Below are 24,249 nucleotides of genomic sequence, written 5' to 3' on the forward strand. Positions count from 1 at the left end.
AGCTAATTCGCTCACTAGCTGGATAGCTCAGAGAAAAAAAGCAAGCTGTGTAAAAGACTGGGCCAAGGAGCAGGAAGGAGGTCCCATCTATCTGCTGCTCCCTTCTGTTGTACCTTAAGAATAAGGCAAGAAATAACAATAAAGACCCTTGGTTAATGTACTCTGCTAGAGTGTGTGCTCTTAAATCACCATGATGCCTTACCTCCCAGGGCTGAAGGGGGAACCTGTTTACAAACATCTTATGACTTTTACATACTTTTTACATTTGAGCTCACAATTAGAATACATTTGTAGGCCTAATTATCACAACACACCTTAAGGCATTTTGTCAGGCATATAAATACTGTTACTTCAGCAAAATGTTTAGATGGAAGGGTATTTCTGGAGAAGGAAGATTGAGTTGAACCGGGAATTGAGGGGACTTGAAAAGGTTTTGAGCTAAGAATGGATTGGACTGGCAGGATTGAATAAAGGGGGAAACTGAGTCAGTTGGTGAACTGGTAGCATACATGGTAGGGAGACAGAGAGATGATAGGGTGAAAGCTAGATTGACAAGACAGAGACTAGAAGAGGTAAAGGGGTCACAGAGCAATAAATACGCTTTCCTCCCAAACTGCCCTTTAGTGAGACATGTCCCAGTTTATTTTTCATTTGGAGGAGAAAGAAAGAAGCAGCCCTTTTTCTTCCTACTTCACCAATAACCTCCCTTTATCCCACATCAACATGCTTCCCCATGATACCCCAGCCAGTATGTCAATTTTTCACTTTACAAAATTTTCACAAAAGGGGAGCTCTGGTTCATGCAGCACTGCTACTTATTTTGGGCCAAAGTCCTTCCACCTTTAGATATCATGGGCAGCCAGTTACATTTAAACAAATGTGTTGCTCTTTAATGCTCAATATCCAAGCTTCAGCAATTTCAATTCTTGCTATCTAAAGAATTAAAGCTGACAGGAATTGTATACACTGGCTTGGACTAATCACCTCTTTGAATATTAATGTTGTGTTTACACAAAGATTCCAGTAACCGGCATCCTAACAAGTTTTCCATTGTGGAGTTATTGATCTGATTCTGAAAAATGTCTGTCCTACTCATCTTGGAAATTCATGGCAGAATTCCAGGGAGTATACACTTATTTACATATTACATTTTCATCGTTGCTCCCTAGTCCAGGAAGCAGGGAGCATGCTTTCATCACTAGTACACTGATATTTGTCATTATTTATTACATTCCCCTTTGCAACCTTTAATGTTGTACCTTCCCTCTTCACTGATTTCTTGTTTATATAATAATAGGGAACCATTCTGAATCGACTAGGACGCACAGATCTCCATGGCAGAGCTGTAGCAGCAATGAATGTAAACATTAAAAAAAGCATCACTGCAGGTGCACTATCTCCTTTAATTAGAGATTTATAATTTTGTGTTTGTGATAATACAATGTCTTCATGGCTTTTTTATTAATAAATTATAAACAATATCTTAATTTGGTCTAGGAATTTTAAAAAAGTTTATTTTTAGCACCCTTAAATGAACAGAGAGGCAGATGAAGTATTTTTTAAATGCAGGTGACCTTGTAGAAATCACCTGTCCTATGCAGTTAAACTATAAGGAAAAATTATGATGACTCCAGGCTGATTTTATTGTAGCTCTGTATGCCAGACACATTTGACATGGATATTAGATTTGGAGGGAATAGAACACTCTTAACTCCACTGCTGTCATCTCTTATTTATGATAACTAGTCTGTTAGCTGTAGGAATAAAAGCTTGATGCAGCCTCTTCAAAAATCATTATTCACACGGGTAGGATAGTTGTGGTAACTGGGCACATCCTGGCTCTGTGCCAGCTTTATCTTATATCTGTGAAAATGGCATTGGTAGATCTTATATCTTCAAAACTGAAACATATCAAATACATTTAGTTCTCTGCATAGTTTATGTTAGAAATCAATAGGACTCTTTTTATAGAAGAATAAAGATATTTTTATCACTTGGGAGGTAAAAATAAGTCATGCAGGAAGGATTTCTGCATTCATAATAGGGCACAACAAGAATAATTATAGTAAATGTAAAGGTGGGCACTCTTGCATCTATTTCTCTTGTAAATACAGAATCTCAGTTGGCTATTCAGATTTTTAAATGTCAAGCAATTTTTAACTTCCCTAGTAGTACATTCAAAAAGACTGTTAGAATCCTTCACGTGATCTCTCTGGGATTCAGGAGGAGGACCAGGCAACCCAATACACCTGTTGCTCTGTTCTAAACACCAATTGCCAGCTGGAAGTAGGAAAAATCAGCTGGAAATTTTCAGCTGAATTTTCCACTCAGTTGCTTTTTACAATAATTTATCATAAGAAAAACCCTAGTAAATCAGTGTATAAATATACTACACCGTAGGTGCCTCTCAGTAACTCATAATCTGTACAATAAACCAAAGGAATGTATCATTAATATGAAAATGAATGGTATAGTCAAGTGTTGTGAAACAGAAGTGTCTGCACTCTAGTCCCCTCTTTGATGCAGATTCCTTCTGTAGTCATGGGTTGCATTGCATACCAACACATTTTCAAAACTTCCTTCTTATTTTGGGGGGCCTCATTTTTGGGGCCCCCAATTTCAGACACTTTGTCTTTCATTTTTCAGAGGTGTTGTGCACCCACAGCTTTCACTGAGTTCATCGGAAGTTGTAGGACCTACAAGGCCAAGGTATCTCAAGTTTGGCATCCAAAGACTGAGGCACCCAAAAATTAGAGCCCGCTTGTGAAAATGTGTGCTTTAACCTGTCTGCTTTCGACCAGCTTTAAAATGGAGATAATAAAAATATTTATTTACCTGTCACCTGGGAATGTTAGTGTTTATAAAGCAATTTGAAGATGTGATAAGTATTATTTGTATTGTAGTGGTTTGGAATTGTACTTTTTTGCCTGCATGGGATAGTCCCCAGGCCCCTTTTGGAGCTCTCATGATGATTTTCATATCTTTTGCCATCCTCTGACATGCTGTGACCACCATCTTACTGGATGGATCTCTTTCCAGGTGAAAGAGACTGGTCATCAAGCCTGGGCTGGAATTGGAAGTTGAAGTCACTCCAGCACCTCCCAATGGGTTCTCAGCACCCTGTAGAATTGGCCCCATAGCAAGGACAAGGGACTAAGGACCTGAATCCAGCTCCCACTGAAATCAATAGGAGTCTTTCCCTTGTATTCAATGGGACTTGGATTGGGAAATAATTGTACAAATATTTAACATATATTCTACTTGTTTAAAATATTTACAATACTATGAATTCATAAGGCATTTTGCACACAGTTCTTAACCATGCCTAAATGCTTAATGATAGAAGAACACTCCAAATTTAATCAAATTGGAAAAACAACTAAGAATTTCAAGGAAAAACAGTTAATCATTTTCCATCAGTTTTCAATACATATTATTTTTAAAACAATGTAACATCTGTGTTTGTGCCTGTATTTGCAGCAGGAGCCACAAAGCATTAAAGCACAGGTTGTCCTCAACCCCCTCTGAAAGTGGGCACGGGCATAGAACAGAGCTTAAAATACACACTTCATGTGTACTAGCCTTTTCTAATAGATTTACACATAGCACTTTTACATCTTTAAGGATCCAAAAGTGCATTATGAACTAATACACAGTTTACATGCAGGATCTGCAGTGCATCTATATCTGGGGTAAAACTTGGCAACTGTTCAACAATACACAGAAACACTATAAAGCAGCTTAGGATGTGAAAGGAATACCTTATCCATTTAAAACCACAGAGATACTTTCAGTTAGGCATAATGTACTTAAGCAAACTTGAATTTAAGTAGCCCACCAGAGTTACAGTCCCGTCCTATATCTTTAGAGATGGTTGGGAAAAGGAAAATATTTTAAATACAAATGTTTGTGAAAAACTTCTCTGACTTTCATCAAAGTGAAACTTTGGTGGAAATTTACTACCAGATCTACCTTTACTGACCACAAGTGAGCTTCACTTGTTTTACATACCATCCAACGAATTGTACCTCCAGCAGCATATTCCCCCCAGTATTTTGCAGGAGCCTTGGTTCAGTACTGACTCGGAGGGAAGAGTGCTATGTCACCAATACCATATCCCAAAGCATCCATGTGGGACCTTCCTACCAGCTGTGGGTTGTAGAGATACTATTTTGTACACATTTTCATTACAAATCCTAAACATTTTGTGGCTAAATATATACTTTTCCTCCAGAAGGTCTGAATTTTTGCCAATATAAACTGACCTTGTTCATGTTGGGCCTAATATATGAAATATGCATAGTTTTGTCTTTGTGTTTTGTTTTTTTTAATGCCTGTTACAATGAAATGTATAATTGAAGGAACTAGTCCAGAGGGTGGGTGAATTTTGCTCTTCTAGCCAGGATGTTAATTTCCCTTTTTAAATATCTTGCTTTCCTTGCCACTGTGACTATCTGAGGTTGTCTGCAGACTTGTTGCTGCTAAAAGGTGAACATAGGCCAAAATCCTGTGCCCATTCTAACTTATCGGAGTGCCACTGGAACTCAGTGGGACAAGAGTGGCAGGGGTGAAAAACCTTACCCCTTCCTCCAGGTTGTGGAGTGGGAATAAAGCTGCTCCACGGTCAATATTGTATTCTTTAGGGCTAGAGTAGGCTCAACAGCCCCTGTGCTCCCTCTGTTCAAAGGGAACAAAGCAGATCTGTATAGCGGTGAAGCTTCCTGCCCTGCCTGCTCCAGAGAGCTTCGGTACATGTCTGCACTGAGTGCCCTGGGGAGTTAGAGCCAACTGACCACAGAAGGGTTCAGACCCCTGTTACAGATTCCCAGCATCCTGAATCACTTGTGGGGCAGAACTGAGAGGTTTCAGTCCATTGAAGGCTCTCCACATCCACAGAGAAAAAGGTAGGAAGGTTGGATTTGCCTGAAGGCAGTATGCACTGACCCTCCTCCAGGAGTTCAAAATGCCAGCCTTTGATGGGCTTATTCTCCGTGGCCATGGGAATTCTGATTAGGAAGACAGATCTCAAACTCAAGATTTCCACACGGCAGCTCATTGCACTACCAGTGGAGGAAATCACACCAGCTCAATTATAGCATCACCCAAGAGTGCTGTCCTTTTGTGGGTTTTGTCCCGTTTTCCACTGTAAAAAGAAAAAAAAGTGGATGAGTCATAGACATTTGAAAACCAGTGCCCGTCAGTGATTAGTGATGCTTTTTGATGTTTCTCTTACAATGTTTCCCATGGTGTTTTTGAGGATTCACTGTGGTGTGCTGAGGCTTGGTGCACTTTGACGTCTCTCAAAGCTGCCTCGGTGTAACAAGGCAGATTAAAATGAAGGTACCTGGAAGCACAACAGAAAGTATGGTAATAAAACAATTGGCTTTTCTTTAACAGAAAGAAATCACTATTTAAAATTCTATGCAGTGGGTAAAAAATAAACATACTAAGGGCCAAAATTTCTGAAACTGTCTGTCTATACTGCACCATCAGCTTTTGCAAGCTATTTCAGACCCTCCATTTGTGTACACAATTAGGCATTTTAACATGCAAAACAGATAGGTAGATGGACACTTACCCTGTATGTAAATATTATTATTTAACATTATATTGCAGTAGGACATACAGACCAACCAGGTAGGGGCCCCATTGTGCTAGGTCCTGTGCAAGCAGATAGAAAAGAGAAAATATAACAGGTGGGTTGAGGAAGGTAGGAGAGACAGAGTGACAAAAAGTAATAGGATGTGCACAGTTATTCACCAATCGGGAGTAGTTATCACAACTCTTCTCTGCCTAGCCATTGTCTGGGTGCAGTTTTCTGTATGAGTTATGGAAGAGCTGACACTTGAAGAGAGACCTGAAGGAGGTTAAACTTGTGGCTTTAAAGATTATGACTGGGAGCTTTTCCCATTTGTAAAGAGTGGTATGGGAATAAGTGTGAAAGAGCTTGTTGGAGAAGTAGCTGTTTGAGGCTGGCATCTAAAGGTGGGAGTTGACCAAATGATAAGATAAAAGGCTGGATGAGTAGTGAAAAGCTAGGTTATGAAAGGTGTTAAAAGTAAGGACAGGAAGCTTGTGTTTGATTCAGTGGAAGATGAAGAATTAGTGGAGGAACTTGGAGGGTGACACAGTACAATGAGCCAGAAAGTTGATTTCAATAGCAGCAATTTGAATGGCCTTGACAGAGGTGCAGGCTATGATGGCAGAGGGGAGGAGATTATAGTAGCCAGGTTCAAGATTATCAGAGCTTGGACAAGAGTTTCAGCAGTTTGGGCAACGTGGCCAGATCTTGCAGATGTTGTGCAGGAAGACATGGCAAGATTTAGATGTGATCTGGATGTGTGAGTTGAAAGAGGGGTCCAGGTCAAAGCTGGAGTTAGAATCAGAAAGGCAGACTGAGATTTTAGTTTGGATGGAGAGAAAGATGTCCATAGTAGAGGAGGCAGTTTTGTGAGTCATCAAGCTAAAGATGCATAAATGTAACAAATGCAATTTTAATGACTGAGTTCACACAGACATAGGGTGCAGAGAAGAGGAGAGGCCCAAGGATAGAGTACTGAGGGACCCCCACTGAAAAGAGAAAGTTGAGGAGAACTCATTGAAGGAGTTTGGCTTAGGGCATAAGGTTTTGCAGGCACCTGCTTTGCAATTAAGGTGATATTTTAAAAAAATCAGTACTGGGAGTCAGGAGATAAGAATTCTAATCCTGGCTCTGCCACAGACTTCCTCCATGATATTGGACAAGTCACTTCACCTCGGTGCCTCAGTTTCATTATCAGTAAAACCGGGATAATAATTCTTACCTACCTCAGAGGGATGTTGTTATCTGAGTATTAGTACAATGCAACTTGTATGCTGATTTATGTTCTTTCCTCACTACCAAGATAATGCCAGAGCTATTTCACATAGTTAAATTGAATATCATTAAAAATTGCAGAGAAGACACAAAGAATAAAGACACTTTCCTTCTGGTGTTTCCAAAGAAAGTCCACTTTGACACTTGAGGTGGAGAGAGCTTCTGGGAAAAGATTAGAACTGACCCGATGAATTCTACCGAGAATGAACTTGGTTTGTGCCGCACTGTGCCCAGTATTCCATGCATGAGACCTATCAAGCAGGAAAAGTAATTAAGTCTTCCACTTATGCAATCTCACTGATTTAATAAATTTTAGCTGGATAACTTTTCCGCCCTGGGCCTCCTTTCTTTACCGTATTCATTCCTTATTAGGAAGAATGTATGTTCCTCATTGCTGCTATTATTATTACTATTTATTATTTATTACATAGCTCTGAAAATCTACACTGTGCTTTATGAAATATAGATAAAACACCTTCCCTACACCAAAGTGGTTCCAATATAATTTAGTGGGGCAGAGCCTGTCTTCACTAGCAGCTATCCAGTTCCATTGAAATTATGGTGTTCCATGAGATATAAATACAAACTCTGACCCAGTGAAACTTACTTTAAGTTTAAGGTGGCAGTGGCCATGAATTTTAACTAGTTAAATATCTATAACACTGACGAGCATCCACTAATCTATTGTGATAATACAGGGGCAAACAATGCCACAAACAGGTGATGCATCCCTTCTTAAACTGTATGCGGGATCCCTTTGTTATTATTGTTGGTTATTATTTGTATTGTCATAGAGTCTAGATGTCCAGTAGAGATCAGGGTCCCATTATGCTACATGCTGTGCACATATATAATGAAAAGATGTATCCTGCACTTCTTGAAAACCCACTAACTGGCTGACAAACCAAGATGTAGCACCCAAGTGGCAAACTTTTCCCTTTAATCGTAAGCACATTGTACATGTTTTGAAACTATTTTATTGAAAGTACAGTGTTCATTTACACATCTTTGGAGTATAGAATGGTTAAAGCCCTTTTTCCTGTGAACTGAAAGAGGTTACCACAGGTTAATTATAGACAACTGAGTCCAATTAAGGGCAGACTGTGACCTTTAAAAACGTCTTCCAGTGGTAGAAAAGCAAGCTGCAGAAGTGTTGTATGTAGCAAAGGGAGAAGGTTTCTTCTTCCTCTTCTCTTTCTAAGAGCACTCTTGTGTTTATTTCTGTTTTGAGGAGAGGATAGGCCCAGAGTGGGTTAGGGATGGTGGCTGGTAGCTTGTATATAAAGAGATAATATTCCAGGAGAGTTAATAAAATAACAAATACATTTTCTCTAATGTCTAAAGAAACCTCTTCGGCCATTCTTGGGATCTACCCTGTAAATATTGTAAATAAACCAATGTTAAGAATTAAACTTCTAGAGTAAGAGTGATTTACTCCAGCCATCCTCCAATGCCACAGGGAGAAATGTTGAGCCATGGTGTGACAAAAAAATGGTGTGCTGTCTCTAATATACATAAATGTGTGAGGTTTTTTAATGACCAAAACATTGAATTGACTAAGTGAATTTTTTCCAGATTTTTCATTGTCAAAAAATGGATGTTACTACTCTCTGCCCTGATTCACAACAAGAACTTTCTGGGGGATGAAAAAAAAACAAAACCTCTCACAGGATGAGAAAAGTGTTTCCTGTTCAGTGCTGTTATTTATAATAACAAAAATTATTAGAACTAATCAAAAAATAGGGGAGGAAAGATTTTGCAAAAAACCCCAAACAACCAAACCTCATTTTCTTTCCTGTCTTTTCTTCATTTTTTAAAAAAAAAGACATTTTTTTTTTACTAGAACTACTATTTAGTAAGAAGGTAATTCATTTTCAGACGATTTGTGTTGTGTTTACCTAGATTACTCGAGCCATCTACTCTAGCACTACATGTATCAAAATGTATCTTTCTCTCATTAAGGGCCTAGTTCTTGTCTCATTGAATGGCAATTGAACCATGATTTGGACTTTAGACTCTAAAGCAGAGGTGAGCAAACTATGGCCCAAGGGCCACATTTGGCCCGCAGACCTGTCCTTCCTGGCCCCTGAACTCCCGGCTCGGGAGGCTAGCCCCTGGGCCCTTCCCCACTGTCCCCCGTCCCTCACAGCCACACCGCCGCACTGCAGCATGGCTGGCTCCAGCATGGTAAGGGGCGGAGAGTGTGTGTGGGGGTTTGGATAAGGAGCAGAAGGTTCTGAGGGGTGGACAGGGAGCCGTTGGATGGAGCAGAGGTTGGGGGGGGGCAGTCAGGGGAAGGGGAGCAGGGGGAATTGGATGGGAGTAGGGTTCCAGGGGGCAGTTAGGGATTGGGGTGTGGATAGGGGTCTTGGCAGTCAGAGGACAGGAGTGGGGTTCCAGGGGGCGGGTTAGGGATGGGGGGTCCTAGGAGGGGGCAGTCAGGGGTCAAGGAGCGGGAGGGTTGGATGGGTCAGGGGTTGTGAGGGGGGCGGGAAGTGGGAGGGGGTGGATAGGGGGCGGTGGCCAGGCTCTTTGGGGAGGCACAGCCTTCCCTACGCAGCCCTCCATATGGTTGCACAACCCCGATGTGGCCCTTGGGCCAGAAAGTTTGCCCAACCCTGCTCTAAAGGGTATGTCAGACATACCCAGGTGCAATCAAACACACCCTTAAGGTGAAATCCTGTTCCTACTGAAGACAATGGCAAATTTCCATTGGTTTCAATAGGTCCAGGATCTCACCAGATGTATTATGCTATGCTATTTGTACATCTCAGTATCTAAGGCTGAAGTGGATGTGAGGGAAGTGTATGATTTTGATGAAAGACAAAGGACAGATACACAGGATTACATTTAAGAATCCTTTAGTGAAAATGCAGTAATTCAAAAATACTGCTTGACCCATGTCATAGCAAAGGCTCTTTCTAGCAAGCTGGAAGAAGCTATAAAAGAGGGGAAGTGACATTGAACAAAGACTGAACTGGGGAGGTGGTCCCAGGCTGAAGGTGAGTCCCAGCCTGTGTATGGAAGATCTGTAACCTGCTTGTATTATCTATCAGTGTGAAACACTGCTTGATTCAAATCCTGTCCACTTTATAGAACTTGAATTGCAATTTTAGTTTGATTTCTTAGGTAACCAACTTTGATCTGTATGCTTATTGCTTATAGTCACTTAAAATCTATCTTTCTGTAGTTAATAAATCTGTTTTATATTTTACCTGAAACCTTGTGCTTTGGTTGAAATGCTTGTGAAATCTGCTCATGTTGCAAGGGCTGGTGCAGGTCCACTTTCCTTTGTAGAAGTGGCGGACTGGGTAATAAATTTACACTGGTCAAGATTCTGACCAGGGCAAGAAGGTACAGCCCTTGGTTCCTATGTTGGGGAGCTGCGGGAATTGGCTGGAGCCTATCTATTGTTGGTTCATGAGTGGCTGGCAAAAGCATTCCTGTTACTCAGCTAAGTGTGTCCTGCCTGTGGATGTCTGAGTAAGTACAGTACCTAACAGAGGTTTGTGGCTTAGCAACAGCATCACAGTGTGAGAGGAAGCCGAGGTTGGAGGGACAGAGGACTCAGAAGTACCCCAGTTCCAGGTTGCACCCTAGGGAATCCATCACAGACCCCTTTTGGTATGAGCAGTTAGCCAATATTTGAGGTCTTGAGGGATTGTTTCTGTTAGGAAAAGAAATGGATGATACAAGTAAGATAAATTCTTTAGTGCAATTCTTTTTATTTATAAAGAATATACACAAAGGCCTGCTTCCTGAATACAGCAGAAACAAACAATAGGCAATGTCCTTGTTCACTATTTCTAGTTAGCACCTTAGTGCTTTATGTCTCTTCTCCCTTCCAGGGATATGCTCACAATTTATCAGGATCACCTGGCAAGTATCTTAATTAATCAGTTCCCTCTCATTGCGGGGACCTTGGGCAGTGGTGCACCTTGGGCCCTCCTATTCTCTGTCTGTGGCATGCAATAGTTTAGCCTCTTGAGGGCTGCAACATTTTGTTCTAATTTTGGTTGTTGATTTAGTGGGCAGGTGTCTGGGTAATGTTTGTGGCCCGTAGTGATAATATTTGGCCTCAAACTTTGATTCTGACTGCTTCTCTTGCTGTCTGCTAGCTTTCTCTCTCCAACACACAGCTTGTTAAACAATCTCCTAGTTCCTGTGTTTGCAACTGGGGAATACCTCAACCTACATGTCTTACCTTCTGATCAGGCCTTGCCATGCAATGCTTCCTTGGGTGGTGACTTCCTGTTGTTTCCAGCTATTGCTATATGAAATGGGCGTAATTTCTCCTTCCATTTAGTCAGAAAGATGGGTGTTTAACACACCCACCTGCTTTAACCAGGTCTGTGATTGTCTGTAGATCAAAGACCTGCTTGATGGCTGCCACTACCATCTTCCAGCGTAAGAATATTTACCTATCTCACAATTCCTAGCCTTTTATCAAGTAAAGTTCTACTCTGATTGAAATATATAAAAAGTGTATAATAGAATTCCATGTTTTTTCATTTTCTTCAATTATGCATCTGTTCAGTTTACAAGTTAATTTATAATTTATGGGTGTTACTATCTGTCTGCTGGGTGGTTCCTACTGGAGTCTGAGTCAAATTGCCAGGGAGCATATAGCAAAAATGCAAAAAAAAAAATTAGAAATTAATAGTAATGTAGATTACTTCTAAAAATAGGGAGAGAACTTAATGAGTGAAAGTAGAATGGCAGGCAAAATTAGATAAACCAGCATTTTTCATATATCATTTATTAGCTTAAAAGGAGAACTCAGAATATTAAGATGGAAAAAGAGATTGTCCAGTTCTTCTTCACTTTTTGTGGTGAATGTAAAGAATATATCTGTAGACAGCATTTTTAAATTATGACACTGTTGGGTATACGGACTTCAATTTTTTAAAATTAGACACACAAGTTAACTCCACTTGTTCTAATTACTGAACTTAATGTGTTTAAACAAAACATTTAAATGACAGGTAAAAGACTTTACTAGAAAGTGGTACAGAACACAACAGTAATCTATTTGAAAATGGATAATAAACTGAAAGAGGAAAAGACTTCATAACTTCCCCTAATACTTATAGTTCCAATTGTTAGTTTTGCTGGGGAAAATGGTAAGACAAATATCCAGTGGAATAACTGAGAATTTTGTTTCTGGACTCTTAATAAAGACTGGGAGTGGTTGGGTCATTACAAAACTTAAACTTAATTTCCCTAATACTAATTTCTCCCTACTGTTATTCATACCACCTTGTCAACTGTCTGTAATGGGCCACTCTCTTACCACTTCAAAAGTTATTTCTCCTCCCTGGGTATCCTGCTGTTAATTCATTTATCTCATTAGACTGACCTAACACATGGTAATGCAACCCACATCCTTTTATGTATTTATACCTGCTCCTGTATCTTTTACTTCATAATCTGATGAAGTGGGTTCTAGCTCATGAAAGCTTATGCCCAAATAAATTTGTTAGTCTCTAAGGTGCCGCAAGGACTCCTTGTTCTTTTTGCTGATACAGACTAACACGGCTACCACTGAAACCTATAGGTAGAGTATTATTCAAATTATGTAAACTTGTATATATTAACAGGTGCTATCAAAATAAATTAGAAATCTTTTGCCTTCCAAATGGAAGAGAGAGAATGGAATGAAATAATATCTATTAGGAGCAGTGCACTGCCTGCAACTTGATGGAAACACCATATACACTTTTACAGAGAGTCTAAGTATATGACTGAAAGGCTGTGGCCCATGAAATTAGTGTCATACAAGTAGCACTGGAGAAAGTGCAGTGAGAATGCCCCAAAATATAGAACTACTGGTAGAAAATATTACTAAAAGTATAGTTGGATTAAAAAATATTAAGTTCTTTCTGGAGGAGTTTATCTTTGGAATAGACAATACTGAAAAGGCACCTAAAGAACCACAATCATTGTAAGGATGTTAATTCTAGCTGGGAATCATGCTATATAAAGAAAGTGGAAGTCTCCTTCTCTTAGTGATTTGTTATGCAGCCTGGGGAAGAAATGGAGTTTTGGACTTATTTCAAAAACTAAAAAACTTTGAAGACATGTCCTCCTCTCTTAAATTGCATGGTAGAACATGCTTGTGCTCTGTGGAAAAACAGAAGAGAAAAATGAACATATGGCCAATTTAAATGCAGTAGTCTGAAAAGAGTAAATCATTTGTGTGTCAAGTGTCAGAATACAGTAGAGAATTCTTCAGTTGTTGGTTTCATAATGTACAATATCAATACTGGATATTAGGGACATTTCCTATTTTATTATGTAAACTTCACAATATTCTATTTAACTACTACTTTATTTTACAAAAATAGTGGTAATATGGCAAAAGATGTACACTTGTTTGTGGAATATAGCTTGTAAATATGTAGTAACCTGATTCATTTAAGATCTATGCCAACTTCAGTAAAAAGCTACTTTTACCTTCCTCTGCATTATGGGTCACTTGAAGGTTTAAACTAGTGTAAATGGTGGATTCTCTATAACTTGACGTCTTTATATCATGAACTGAGCACTTCAGTAATGCAGAGGCTCTGGGTCTATTACAAGAGTGGGTGAGTGAGGTTCTGTGGCCTGCAACATGCAGGAGGTCAGACTAGATGATCATGATGGTCCCTTCTGACCTTGAAGTCTGAGTATATGAGTCTACTGAATCTTTGTTGGACTTTGCAACTCCATTAGATAAATAATGGAGTAGCTCTGAAATGCGGAGTAGGACTGTTTTAAAAAGGCCAGGGGCCTGATTAACACAGATGCTGAGTGCTTGCAGCTCCCGCTGACTTTGATGGAAGTTGGTTTTGCTCAGCAACCTTTATAAATGAGTCCAAGATATATTTTTGTTAGTATTTCTTAAGGTGGGATTCCAATGAGTACAAAAGAATTATAATAAATCTTACCAACTTTCTTAGCAGAATGGGGAGTTCATCCATGGAAATTCACTAAAGGGAAAACCATCTCTTTTTCAGATGAAAATAGAATGCATGCAGTGATTCCTCCAGGCAGCAATATATTAGTCCTCAGAAAGCCAAGGGGGAAAAATAGTACAGGTATACGTACACTATTCCTATGCTTCATTTGATCACATAGGACTAAAATCCTTTCTCATTTACACCCAGGTGACCTTATGAAACAAAGTGAAATTTTGTCCCTAGATAGTTGCAGAGGAACATTGTCTAAAAGTTTCATTTAAAATAACTAAACTCCTAAAAGAGAAAAATCTGTATTGATTTCTCTATAAATTCACATATAGCAACCAATTTGTAAAAGCTCACAACACTCATCTTTTTTCCAATTTGTTAAATAGCAGCTGCCACCATTTATAGATTACAAACTCAAAGTTTTTCATGGAGAAACAATTCAAAAGTATGTCCTTGGCCTTGTCACAGTGCTCATCGTCCCCTCTGTTTAACATTATAGTGAAAATATTATGATCTTGCTTATTGTGAATGAAGGAGAATATGCATCTGGGTTCTGTGGAAATATCCTTCACTGCAAAACATCATCCTCAAATGTTGTGACAAATTTAAATAGCAGCAGCAACAACACAGAATACAGAAATTTTAAAAAGCAGGTTTTATAGAATTAACCTCATTCTCTTTATTTAAGGGAGCAGCGAAATTATAATCTCATTCCTCATGCTCTGCCTGGCACTCTAAGAGGCTCCTGTTGCTAGGTGGAGTGAGACCTTTTCTGCAAAGTCCTGGGTTGAAGACAGGTTCCATGATTCTAGACTGGATAGGGCCCTGAGTCTTCATGGAACATGCTTCCTGAAATCATCTTGAACATTCATGTTTGAAAGTCATGGATTTCTTGAAAAGAAACGAGGTGACCTTGTGGCACCTTAGAGACTAACAAATTGACTTGGGCATAAGCCTTCATGAGCTAGATCCCACTTCATCAGATGCATGGAGTGGAAAATACAGGAGCAGGTATAAATACATGAAAAGATGTGAATTGCCTTACCAAGTGTGAGGTTAGTCTAACGAGACAATTCAATTGACAGCAGGATACCAAGGGAGGAAAAATAACTTTTGAAGTGGTAATGAGAGTGGCCAATTTCAGACAGTTGACAAGAAGGTGTGAGTAACAGTAGGGGGAAATTAGCATTGGGGAAATTAAGTTTAGGTTTTGTAGTGACCCAACTACTCCCAGTCTTTATTCAGGCCTAATCTGATGGTGTCCAGTTTGCAAATTAATTCCAGTTCTGCAGTTTCACCTTGGAGTCTGTTTTTGAAGTTTTTTTTGTTGAAGAATTGCCACTTTTAGGTCTGTTATTGAGTGGCTAGGGAGATTGAAGTGTTCTCCTACTGGTTTTCAAATGTTATGATTCCTGATGTCAGATGTGTGTCCATTTATTCTTTTGCATAGGGACTGTCTGGTTTGGCCAATGTACATGGCAGAGGGGCATTGCTAGCACATGATGGCATATATCACATTGGTAGATGTGTAGGTGAACAAGCCCCGAAGGTATGGCCGATGTGGTTAGGTCCTATGATGGTGTCCCTTAAATAGATATGTGGACAGAGTTGGCACCGGGGTTTGTTGCAGGGTTTGGTTCCTGGGTTGGTGTTTTTGTTGTGTGGTGTATAGTTGCTGATGAGTGTTTGCTTCAGGTTGGGAGGCTGTCTCTGAGCGAGGACTGGCCTGTCCCCCAAGGTCTGTGAGAGAGAGGGCTGTCCTTCAGGATAGGTTGTAGATCCTTGATGCACTGGGGAGGTTTTAGTTGGGGGCTGTCGGTGACAGTTACTGGCGTTCTGTTATTTTCTTTGTTGGGCCTGTCTTGTAGTAGGTGACTTCTGGGTACCCTTCTGGCTCTGTCAATCTGTTTCTTCACTTCACCAGGTGGGTATTGTAGTTTTAAGGTTGTATCTTAGAGCTTGGCTGTAGACAATGGATTGTGTGATGTGGTCTGGATGAAAGCTGGAGGCATGTAGGTAAGTATAGCAGTCAGTAGGTTTCCATTGTAGGGTCGTGTTTGTGTGACCATCGCTTATTAGCACTGTAGTGTCTAGGAAATGGACCTCTTGTTTGGACTGGTCCAGGAGCTGATGGTGGGCTGGAAATTGTTGAAATCTTGGTGGAATTCCTCAAGGGCCTCCTTCCCATGGGTCCAGATGATGAAGATGTCGTCAGTGTAGCACAAGTAGAGTACGGGTGTAAGGGACGAGAGCTGAGGAAGCATTGTTCTAAGACAGCCATAAAAATGTTGGCATACGGTGGGGCTATGTGGGTACCCATAGCAGTGCCGCTGACTTGAAAGTATAAATTCTCTCCAAATCTCAAATAGTTGTGGGTGAGGACAAAGTCACAAAGTTCAGCCACCACGTTTGTCGTGATGGTATCAGGGATGCTATTCCTGATGGCCTGTAGTCCATCTTGGTGTGGAATGTTTGTGTAGAGAGCTTCTACATCCATAGTGACTAGGATGGTATTTTCCGGAAGATCATCAAAGGATTGTAGTTTCTTCAGGAAGTCAGTGGTGTCTCGAAGATAGCTGGGAGTGCTGGTAGCATAGAGCCTGAGGAGAGAGTCTGCATAGCCAGATAATCATACTGTCAGGGTGCCAATGCCTGAGATGATGTGGCGTCCAGGATTCCGAGGGTTATGGATTTCAGGTAGCAGATAGAATACTCCTGGTCAGGGCTCTAGGGGTGTGTCAGCGTAGATTTGTTCCCGTGCTTCTTTAGGGAGTTTCTTGAGCAGATCGTGTAGTTTCTTTTGGTAATCCTCAGTGGGGTCAGAGGGTAATGGCCTGTAGAATGTGGTGTCAGAGAGTTGTCTAGCAGCCTCTTGTTTATATTCCGACCTATTCATGATGACTACAGCACCTCCTTTGTTAGCCTTTTTTATTATAATGTCAGAGTTGTTTCTGAGGCTGTGGATGGCGTTCTTCTGCACGGCTGAGGTTATGGGGCAAGTGATGCTGCTTTTCCACAATTTCAGCCTGTGCTGAAATTAGATCCTTTAGGTTGGCATTTCTTTTAGACTAAATGTAAGTAGACAAAATAGACCTATTCTAACTTGTACAGCTGAAGGAAGTTTAAAGAAGCTCTTGGTAATTATTAGAGTAGACATTAACATAATTAAAGTGAGTTGATTCTTCTCTTTGAAGGCAGACTGGCAGCAGGACTCGCTCTTGGGGCTAGATTCCATCCTGATTTACAGCCTGTGAAACCTAAGAAGCTCCCTCAGAAGACTTCAAAAGTGAGTATAATAGTATAATTACAGTTGGATGAGTAAATTAGAAGAACCTTGAATCTGAATATACTCTGAATTAGACAGTAGTCTCGCAAACCTACTAAAACAAGATTTATCTCATTATGGATGTAACTTCCTTTGCCCTCCCTCCCCCCCATCTCATATCCTCAGTGCAGAGGCAGTGTGTATTCCTAGGTTTGCACAGTGCCTAGCACATTGTGGCCTGGAGTCTCTGAGTGCTACTGCAATACAAAAAATGACTCACCACATATTCTTGATCATGCTAAATGAAAAAACAATTGGTAGTTCAGAGGAAGAATTCTGTTGGGATATTCCTAGCAATCCAGTTCAATATTGTTCTCCCTACACCCATTTTTCTCTCCTGTTGTATTTGACAAAAAATTCCTAGCTGTATTCAGCACACCTTAACATAATTATGGAACAATTTGCTCCATCCCTCAGGCTGGGGAACCTTTACTAGGAGCAGAAAGAAGGCAGATGGAGGTGGCCATAAGCAGCTGGGAAAGTGTAACGTTTCTGGTTTTTTTCCTGAACTTCTGTCAGTGCCTGGCTGTTCATATTACCTGTTTGGGGAATGATTAGGAGATCCTGTGAGTGGAATCTTTGAGGAAGAGCAGTGAAAAGAATGGTTGGATACTGTGAGGTTTGGCATGTAAGACAGTTGGCCTGTTAATGTACTTTTGTGGTACCTGTCACATACTACTTTTCTGTAGTAGAATCCAAGCTTGGTTAGTGGTTACTACACGTGATTTAATCAATAGGGAAACAAGAGGTAGGTGGGGAAGCAAAATACCAAAATCCACAGTAATGGAGTGAAAGGTTAAACTTAATATCCTCCTTCCAGGGGAGTGGTGAGGAAGAATACAATACACAGCTTGATCTGCACAGCACTCATGCCAATTCTTGAATTCTTCTTCTTTGATATAAGCAGAAAGATCAACAGCATAACTTGTGATGAGTCAGCAAAACCAGGAAGGAGCAAAGCTGTAAGTTGAATAATGGCTGTTGTAAAGGCAAATGACAACACTGCAGAGTAGCCTGAAATACATGGTTTATGATCAGGAAAGAAATGTATGTATCTATTACATCAAGCAGGTGACAGGAGTATGAATATATGCAAAGTGAAAATCTGTTTAATTTTCTGTTATAAATGTTTCTTTATATTAGATGTTTAATGCATTTTGCTGTCAGCTAAATAGAGACTCTTCCAAAAAGCAGTATTGAAATATAAAATATTTAACAATTATACTGTATTTTAACATGGCATCTGAAAAAAGCTACGGAAGCAAAGACACTATTACCCTCTTGCAACTGCAGCTGAAGACTTCCCAGGGCAAAACAATGAATACTGAAACTTAGCAGTTGAAGGTCCTGGTGGGGAATTACACTTCTGGTGCTTGTCAACGTTTTGGTAAAACACTCTATAAAATAAAATCTTTGCAAAATTAAGGGACTTTTTATACTGAAAAACTGCCATTTTACTGTATGCACAAGATATTTTCAAAATATTGAAAAGCCATGAACACAATAATTGGCAGACTGTGATTTAACACTTGAAGCACTTTGCTTCACTTTGATAAGCATGCATGAATGTTGTTCAGTTTTATAAGAAAAGGAGTACTTGTGTGGCACCTTAGAGCCTAACCAATTTATTTGAGCATAAGCTTTCGTGAGCTACAGCTCACTTCATCGGATGCATACTGTGGAAAGTGTAGAAGATCTTTTTATACACACAAAGCATGAAAAAATACCTCCTCCCACCCCACTCTCCTGCTGGTAATAGCTTATCTAAAGTGATCTTCTCTATTTTATGTACTTGAGGAAAGATTCTGCCTAATAAACTCAGAATTGGACTGAAGCAAGACCTTTATTTGCTCATGACAGAATTAGTTCCTTTCTTTTCAACAGAACTTTATTTTATTTGAGGGACTCGGGTGGATGCCTGCTGGTCAACCCTAAGCCTGACCAATTCCCCATAAGTCTATAGTCAAAAGTTTGTCTTGGACAGAACTCTGATTGTACAGCCATTGTAGCTGTACATATGCTCCCTTGAAGTACTGAGCTGTTTTGATGAAATTGTATTTCCCCAGCCAAATACAAAGTGTGAACTCTGGCATTATAACAGCCTAACCCTGGAGTCAGACAGTCCCTTTAGGTACTCCTATCTATTTAGTCACCCAAGTAAGCCTGCTTTTGTGATACATGGTCCCTTACTCAAAAATCACAATACTCTAGGTTACTCCAGTCCCAAAGAACCAGTCACTTGACCCAGGACAGTTATTACCATCTGAGGCTCTCACACCAGGGGGTTTCTCTGCTGGAAAAACTCTTTCCAGCTAAAGAGAGAGGGAACAAGGGATGTTCGATAAGGCTTTAATTTTAATACTCTACATTTCAAATGCTTTGTTTTTTGTATTTCATTATCTTTAATAAAAGATAAAAAGGATTTCTAATGGGGTAGTTGCCATGGCGCTAAGCAGGTTGAGGCCTCTGTCACTAAAGTCTGGCCCTTGTTTAATGTTGGACACCTTTGGCCAATTTATGCTATCTAAAGTAATACAGCAAGCACCAGCTCCTTCTATCTCCTCATATTTGAGCACTTCTTCTGTATTTCTAAAGGTTTCTGGTGAAAATGGGGAATACTCATGTGTTCCACTAAACTATGGTTTTGTGCAAACAATAAGAAGATGTGACAACTGCCCCATCCCATTTACATCATCTAATATTTTATCCATCTCTTAAAACTCAGTTTTATAATACCAATATATACTCAAACATTCAAAACAATTACTATACTTTCCACCTTCAGGTGAGGAACACAGCAGATGCAAGGAGTTTTTCATTTTTTCCTTCCTTTATTTCTCTAAAATCATGAAGGTCAAGGTATTGACTCAGGTATTAGTTACCTCACCTGTTCAAAGCTCTATCCTCCCACCTGGGCAGGTGTGGGGGAGGGAAGAAAAAAGAAAAGAGCCAAGAGCAAAATTCTTTCATCTGCACAGGTGTGATCTCTTTTATACCATTTATAAAACGGAACCTAGAGGCTTCAACCAGGACTGCAGCTTCATTTTGCCATGTTTACTGTACAAAGAAAGTAAGGAGTAGTCTACAACAGGAAGAGCTTGCAGTTAAAACACAAGACAATGTGTGTGTTGGGAAGGGACACATTTGCCTCAATCACCTCACTTGTGTATATCACTATTTCTGTGTATCTGTTTAGGTGGTATTTTAATATCAACACGTACATACACGTGTTATGGGATGAAGGCAGGGTGGGATTAAGTCTTAGGTAAGAAAGTATGGGACAAGGAATGCTGAGGGGTAGAAAGGAGGTTGGCAGGGAGCATGGAGGAATTGATGGTGGAGAGTGGAAATGGTGGCAGAAAGGACTATGATATTGGAGGACAGAACAAACACTAAAGGTGAAAAAGTACACAGTAAACTGCAGAAGGCCTCTGACAGCATCATGATGCTGGACTGAGATGATGCAAAGATGTGATGCTTCTGAGAGAGGAACCTTAGAAGGGGTCCATAAATTAAACACTCCATGGACCAATGAAATGTACACAGAAGGCCATCTGCAAGAGGCAAATGCCCCCATGTAAAGGAGCTAATTTTACAAATATACCTTTCCAGCATCTGCTGCCTAACTGGAGAAGGCACTATGTATCAGATCTAATGCTGAGGGCACAAATAAATTACTGATAGAGGAAAAATTTAAAGGGAGGGGATTCCTTCCTTCCTGCCATGTAAATACCTCTATAACCTGCTTAATGAGTTTCAATTTCTGATGTAAATTTTCAAGAGTAGAAGTGAAGGGTCCCCTATTATCAAACTCCATGGTCAAAACTCATGACTCAGAACTCACAACAGCATAAGAAAAGGAGTACTTGTGGCACCTTAGAGACCAACAAATTTATTTGAGCATAAGCTTTCGTGAGCTACAACTCACTTCATCGGATGCATTCAGTGGAAAATACAGTGGGGAGATTTATATACACAGAGAACATGAAACAATGGGTGTTACCATACACACTGTAAGGAGAGTGATCACTTAAAATGAGCTAATAACAGCAGGAGAGTGGGGAAGGGGGGAACCTTTTGTAGTGATAATCAAGGTGGGCCATTTCCAGCAGTTGACAAGAACATCTGAGGAACGGGTGAGGGGTGGAGAGGGGGAGGGGGAGGGGAGGAGAATAAACATGGGGAAATAGTTTTACTTTGTGTAATGACCCATCCACTCCCAGTCCCTATTCCAGCCTAAGTTAATTGTATCCAGTTTGCAAATTAATTCCAATTCAGCAAATAAATGTGTTAGTCTCTAAGGTGCCACAAGTACTCCTTTTCTTTTTGTGAATACAGACTAACACGGCTGCTACTCTGCAACAGCACAAGACTGGTTTAAAAAAGGAGACAACACTTCCCGCGCCCTTCCCCCCCCCCAAAAAAAGACCCCATACCCCACAATAAGAGGGCCAAACAACTTACACTCTCAGTAAACAGTAGTGTAAAAGAAATAGAGAAAGACATCCTTTAAAAACTGAAGTCAAATCCTCCTAAAGAAAACAGGAGCATAAACTCTGGCAAGTCAAGTGTAAAAGTATAAGTATAAAGACAGGCCCAAAAAAGAATTAAGACCAACTAGCAAAAGACATACAAGCAAACAGGTTTTTTTTGTTTTTAAAATACAGCAGGAGCAGGAAGCATACCAAACAATTAGTGGGGCTGATTCAAGGAAGACAAAGCCCTTGTGGAGAAGCTAAAATACTTTGCATCAGTCTTCACTGCAGAGGATGTGAGGAAGATTCCCACACCTGAGCCATTTTTTAGGAGACAAATCTGAGGAGCTGCCAAGATTGAGGTGTCAATACAGGTGGTTTTGATAAATTTTACAGGAATAAGTCACCCACACAAGACTGTATTCTCCCAAGAGTTCTGAAGGAACTCAAATATGGAATTGCAAGACTAACTGGGGTATGTAGCTTACCACTGAAATCAGCTTCTGTACCAGGTGACTGGAGAATTTCTACTGTAATGCCAATTTTTAAAAAAGGCTCCAGAAGCAATCCTGGCAATTACAGGCTGGTATACCTGAACCAGACAGACTGGTTGAAACTATAGTAAAGAACAGAATTATCAGACACATATATGAACATGATTTGTTGGGGGAAGAGTCAACACTTTTGTAAAGGGAAATCATGACTCACCTATGTATTAGAATGCTTTGAGAGGCTCAACAAGTTTGTGGACAACGGTGATCCAATGAATATAGTGTATGTGGATTTTCTGAAGGCCTCTGACAAGGTCCCTCTCCAAAGGCTCTTAAGTAAAATAAGCAATCATGGCATAAGAGGGAAGGTCCTTTCATGCATCAGTAAATGTTTTTTTTTTTTAAAAAAAGGAAACAAAGGGTAGGAATAAATGGTCAGTTTTCACAATGAAGAGACATAAATAAAAGGGTGGCAAAGTCGACAAACAATACAAAATTATTTAAGATGGTTAAGTCCAAAACGGACCATGAAGACTTACAAAAAAGGGAGCTTACAAAACTAGGTGACTAGCAACAAAATGGCAGGTGAAATTCAATGTTGACAAATGCAAAGTAATGCACATTGGAAAACAATCCTCACACGAAGGGGCCAAAATTCAGTGTTCCCACTCAAAAAAGATCTTGAAGTTAGTGTGGCTAGTTCTCTGAAAACCTCTGCTCAATGTGCAGCAGCATTAAACAACTTAAGTGTTAGGAAATCATTAGGAAAGGGATAGATAATATTGACAATATCATGTACTATATAAATCGTGAACCTTGAATACTAGGTGATCAGAATTGCACACATCTCAAAAAATTATGATAGAATTGGAAAAAGTACAGAGAGGGGTAACTAAAATGATTGGGGGGGGGTGTAGAACAACTGCCTTTGGAGGAAAGATTAAAAAGACTTTGCATTGTTCAGTTTAGAAAAGAGATGACTAAGGGGGGATATAACAGAGGTCTATAAAATCATTAACACTATGGAGAAAGTGGATAGGGAAGTATTACTTACACTGTCACATAACACAGGGGGTCACAGAATGAAGTTAATAGCAGATTAAACCAACACAAGGAAGTACTTCACACAACACACAGTCAACCTGCGGAACTGGTGGCCAGGAAATGTTGCGAGGGCCAAAAGTCTAACTTGGGTTCAAAAAAAGGCTTAGGTATATTCATGGAGGACAGGTCCATCAATAGCTAATAGCCAAGATGGTCAGAGAAACGATCCCATGCCCCTGGATGCCCCTAAACCGGACTACCAGAAGCTGGGACTCGATGGCAGGGGATGCTCACTTGCGAATTGCCCTGTTCAGCTCATCCCCTGAGAGGCATCAGGCCCTGACCCCAGTCAAAAAGCGGCGACTGAGCTGGAAGCCCATTGGCCAGACCCAACATGGCGGTTCTTCCTTCCACACCCCAATGGCCCTTCTTATTTTCCATCACGTTTCCAAACTGATCTTCGCAACCCAGCGGCTGGCACTGCAGGTGTTTCACGGGACAGCTGCGAGTCTCCTACGGCAGGTGCCGGGACGCGGGTGCCCGCAGCCCGCCGCTCCCGGCAGCGATCAGAGAGAGCTGCCTGGGCTGACGGGAACGACGCCCACAGCAAAGACGCTCCTCCGCAAGGCGTGGGCAGCGCAGCCTGCCGCCGGCGGGTGGCTGCTCCAGGGGCCGGGCCGGGCCGGGGTGCAGTGCAGTGCGGCGCGGCGCGCTCCCCGGAACCGCTTATAGTACAGACCCCGCGTTTCGTTGAAGCGGTTGAATCCACGATCTCGCGAGTCACCCAACGCTTCTTATTGGCTTGTTCTCAAGTCCACCGGTCTCTGCGCTGATTGGCTGAGAGGCCTGTCGCTTTCTAGTAGAAAAGGCAGTCTTGGAAAAGAGGTGGCTCCTGAGACCGTCTAGGTTTCCCTCCTTTCTCCAATCACATTTTCCCTCCTTCCTCGTGTCATTCAGGCCCCGCCCACCTGCGAGCGTGGCCTCATGTGCCCCGCCCTTTTCCTTCCCTTCTCCCCACCCCCTGCTCTCCTTCGGCTTGTTCCTGCGCTAGAGTCCGCGTCCCGCCCCTCCTGCCGGTCTCGGTTAGCCCCGCCTGCCGGGCGGGGCG

General features: G+C 40.9%; 1 long non-coding RNA gene across 3 annotated transcripts; it reads right to left on the bottom strand.

Annotated features, from left to right (window-relative positions):
• Positions 1 to 1,619: 1,619 nt before the first annotated feature.
• LOC140911549 (uncharacterized) lies at positions 1,620 to 24,036 on the bottom strand. Of its 3 annotated transcripts, XR_012159044.2 has the most exons (5): positions 23,152 to 24,036; positions 22,315 to 22,428; positions 5,579 to 5,661; positions 5,234 to 5,344; positions 1,620 to 5,143 (listed from the first exon to the last, which is right to left on the bottom strand). It is a non-coding gene; the product is annotated as an uncharacterized LOC140911549 (long non-coding RNA). The 3 variants fall into 3 exon arrangements; XR_012159042.2 differs by having other exon boundaries at positions 22,315 to 24,036; XR_012159043.2 differs by lacking the exon at positions 5,579 to 5,661 and having other exon boundaries at positions 22,315 to 24,036.
• Between the last annotated feature and the right edge of the window lie 213 nt (positions 24,037 to 24,249).

Source organism: Lepidochelys kempii, chromosome 5, assembly GCF_965140285.1.
Source record: "Lepidochelys kempii isolate rLepKem1 chromosome 5, rLepKem1.hap1, whole genome shotgun sequence".
Lineage (NCBI taxonomy): Eukaryota > Metazoa > Chordata > Testudines > Cheloniidae > Lepidochelys > Lepidochelys kempii.